This window comes from Triturus cristatus, chromosome 6, assembly GCF_964204655.1.
Source record: "Triturus cristatus chromosome 6, aTriCri1.1, whole genome shotgun sequence".
In the NCBI taxonomy this organism is placed as follows: Eukaryota; Metazoa; Chordata; class Amphibia; order Caudata; family Salamandridae; genus Triturus; species Triturus cristatus.
Window position 1 is genome coordinate 962,604,255 of NC_140589.1, and position 4,480 is coordinate 962,608,734.

The following is a 4,480-nucleotide window of genomic DNA, read 5'->3' on the forward strand; positions in this document are numbered from 1 at the left end:
CCCCGTGCAACAGCAAGTCCCGACGCAAGCGTCAGCAAGCACATCTGTTTCCGCATCTGTTTCCGCAGTCGATTCTACAGGGGTATCGACACCCATAGTTGCTGTGTCACGTTCAACGAACCCATTCACACCCGACGCCCCAGATGGGGCCACGGGAGGTGCTAGCATTACCTTTACACCACCCAGAATAAATAAACTTGTTTTTCAAGAGTCAGCACATTCACGTACACCTAAATTCGTAAGTGAACGTACGCTTAAGGAACTCCTTGTAAACTGTAGATATGACCCAGTGGTTGGTAAAGAGGACGAAATGGTCCTGGCATCATTACGTATCAGGCGAGCCGCAGAGTATTTAGCAAGGTTACCAGGAATGACTACGCATCTAGATAACATATATCATTTTGTTCAAACAGGACGAGATCCAGGATGTATTAACAGAGCTATGGAATTCCAGAAAGTAGAAATACAGGGGGAACTGTTACGTTTCCTCATAAACTGTGTGATCAGAAATCAAGACCGCCCGGGGGTAGACCCGAATGCAATGCTTATTCTTACAAAATGGAGTCAGAATATATCAGAAGGGAGACACGATAAGCAAAATTGTATAATAGCCATGTGCCGAAAAATCCGTAAAGAAATAGAGCGTATTCATGAAGAGAGATTGGGAACAGACGAGTTTGAGCAAGATGAAATGTCCGAATCAGGGAATTCCGCAAGACAGTCAGAGACCATAGCTTATGTAGGCAGAGGAAGATCCTGTGAAAATACTAGATGTTTTTCTGATCCCATACACTCAGTATGCCCAAATAATAGCAGAACGTATCCGACGCCTATAATAAATCTGAAGTCTCCTGAACATTCGTTTCAAGCCGCAGATAAAATATTACGAGAACGAAGGGGTTACCACTTCCTCGATTCCATGGATGAGCAAGAGTTAGCCAGATCAGCCGTTCACTGGATTGACAGTCCTGAAAAATACGGTGATGAGACCGTAGCACACACGTTTTTTAATCTCAGTACAGATGAACAACGTTTAGCTGGAATCTATATGATTCAGCAACTCCTCATATTATATAAGAGCCAACATGCTGACCCTGGTCCTTTACCTGATATATTAACGGAACTACTCACAAACAGATGGAGAGGTTCTAGTAACAAGCTAATTAAAGAGATATTAGTGTCACGTAAGCAGTATGTCCTTTTTGTAAGTCCGGATTCTCTCTCGCTGCCCCGCAGAGAAAGAGCGCCGTACTATATGGATAGACAAAATCCCCTACGAGAAGTGCACCCAATAAAAGGCGAAGACAATGAGTTTCACCGTGTATTTGTTTACACACCCATATCAAAAATGGAATTATTGGAAATGAAGAAAGTAGTACCTAGTCATGACAAAGACCCAGCAGGTTTCCACCGAGAAATTAAAGACATGTTACTGATGGGAGAGTACACCTTTCCTGATATTATGACGATATTAAAGGTGCTTTTGCCTGCTGGCATTTATGAAAAACTGAAAGAAAAAGAGTGGGAAGTGGGTGACCAAAAGATAGACTGGACAGCATTAGCAGAGGAAGAAAGGGGCCGAACTGCAGGTTCAGGGCTCGGGGATAAAGTTAAACTGTTACCAGGTTTACTAGTACAGGTACTGCCACGTTTATTAACTACAAAAAAGGAAGATTGGGGTGCAATCACAGCCTGCAAACAAAAGCAAGATGAAGACACAAGCGATTATTATGCTCGATTTGAAAAATGTTTTGGTATAAATAGTGGTATAAAAGCAAGTAGTGACTCATATCCACATTTATTTGTGACAAAATTAGTGGAAAATGCATTGCCTCCAGTAAAGAATAGAATATTGAAATTCGAGAGTACCTGGCAAAGTAACACTCCGTCACAAATGCTACAAATGTTACAGTATCATCACAATAGAATTAGGGATGAACAAGAACACGAGCATAGACGCATGAAGGATACAAAAATGAAAATGCTAGTTTCTCAGACAGTACCAGCAGATGGTCACAAAAAGGGTGTGACACATTCTGGTGATTCTGCAGTTCCTGTAAAAGGAAGCTGCAATTACTGTAAACAACTGGGCCATTATGTACACGATTGTCCAGTCCTGAAACGTAATATAGCTACAGGTATTGCAAAGGAGAGACCACGATTAGTTAGACAAGATCAGAATGAACAAGGAGCTATGCAGCATGGACAGTCCATGCCAGTTCAACAACAGTCCATGCCAGCCTCACAGCAACCCATACAGTTTGTGCCAGCTGCACCGCCGTTGCCTGCTACTGCCACACAAACCACAACACGACAAATGTATCAGACTGCACAGTATGAATACCCTGAGTATCAGCGTTACGCATGAACAAGCCTAGAGAGGGAAGTTGACTTACCGCTTATCGAGATTCCTGTAGATCAAGAAGGACCTTATGTACATAGTGAATTATTAGGTCAAGATAGAAAATTCTTACTCGATACAGGGGCAAGTCGAACAACCATAAAACGTAGTGAAGTTCCAGGGGCACCCCTCTCAGGCTCTCAAAATATTTCCCTTGGTTTTTCAGGAAAACCTATTGTTAATGAAGTATCACAGCCTCTACCACTTACGATAGGACCTTTGACACGAACTACAGATTTATTGCTTACTAAATCATGCCCAGAAAATCTGTTAGGAATTAAAACTCTGAAAGCACTAGGAGCCATAATATGTTGTTCTCCGGAAGGAGTAAGGTTGTTTTTACGTGATTTTAAAGGTCACTATGTGTCTAGAGACATGGATCCCCGACTACAGACTTTACCAGTACATCTATGGGCACAAGGCCCTACGGATGTTGGCTGCATGAACATTACACCCTATCGAGTCACCCTGAAAGCAGGAGTGGTACTACCACGAATGCGACAATACAAGTTACCGCATGATGCTGTAGTGGCTTTGCTGAAAATCATTGATGAGCTGATTGTCCAGGGAGTAGTTGTAGAAACAGACTCCAATGTATGTAATTCACCGATAATTCCGATTCTTAAACGAACTGATCCTACTGCCCCACCAGTGTACCGATTGGTTATTGATTTGCGTGAACTAAACAAGTGCATTGTACCACAATTCCCTGTGGTCCCTGATATATCATCATTGTTGACAGCAATTGATTCCGAAGCAACATTCTTTACTGTAATCGATCTCAAGAATGCCTTTTTCAGCGTCCCAATAGATCCGGAAAGCCAATATTTGTTCGGATTCAGTTTAAATGGGCGCAGCTTTAAATTCTCACGCGCTCCCCAAGGATTCACAGAAAGCCCCAGCATCTACAGCCAAGCACTGAAGAGAGAACTTGACAGTATCCACATGCCAGTCAATACTGCACTGCTTCAATATGTCGATGATCTGCTGATCACAGCGAGAAGCGAGCCAGAATGTGAAAAAGCTTCTCTGACAGTTTTACATTTCCTAGCCGACAAGGGGCACAAGGTGTCTCCTTCTAAGCTGCAATTCTGTGTCCAGCGAGTTATTTATCTTGGTCACTCGCTGTCCAAGGAGGGAAGGCAGCTTACACCAGATCGCATCCAGTTAATTGCTAACATGTCAATACCCCAGACACAAAAGGAGGTGCGAGCTTTCATAGGCCTCACTTCATATTGTAGGCAGTGGATCCCTCAGTACGCTTTTCTAGCAAAACCACTCATTCAGTTAACCACACAGGAGGCAGCCACATCGACTGTTCTCCCTTGGACTCAGGAACATACACAAGCTTTTGAAAGCTTAAAGAAAGCTTTATGTCAAGCACCTGTTTTAGCAACACCATGTTATAGCAAACATTTTACACTCTTTGTTACAGAACGCGAAGGTACTGCCTTGTCAGTACTCACTCAGGATCAAGCAGGATCACGCAAGCCATGTGCTTATTTTTCCAGTACATTAGATCCCGTAGCTCAGGCTTTGCCTGCATGTCTGAAATCAGTGGCAGCGACAGCTTTAGCAATCAGACAAAGCGATGCCATAGTATTAGGACATCCATTGACAGTACAAGTACCACATGCAGTAGAGGTTCTTGTGAACCGAACACAAACACAACACTTGACCATAGCAAGACTTACCGGTTATGAATTGACATTGTTTCAACCACACATAGAGATCCGACGGTGTAATACATTGAATCCTGCTACACTATTACCTGTAATTGGAACAGACCCACTAGCTCATGATTGTGTTGAAATCATTGAAATAAAGACGAAACCTAGACAAGACTTGACAGACGTTCCGTTGTTAGATCCAGACCTGACGTTGTATGTAGACGGATCGTGCATGAGAACTAGTACAGGAGATTTAGTGGCCGCGTATGCAGTCACAACAGACACTGAAGTTATTGAGACAAATTGTATAGATACTTTGTCCGCCCAAGCAGCAGAACTTATTGCTCTAACACAAGCCTGTATTCAAGCCACAAATAAGAAAGTTAATGTATACACTGACTCACGTTAT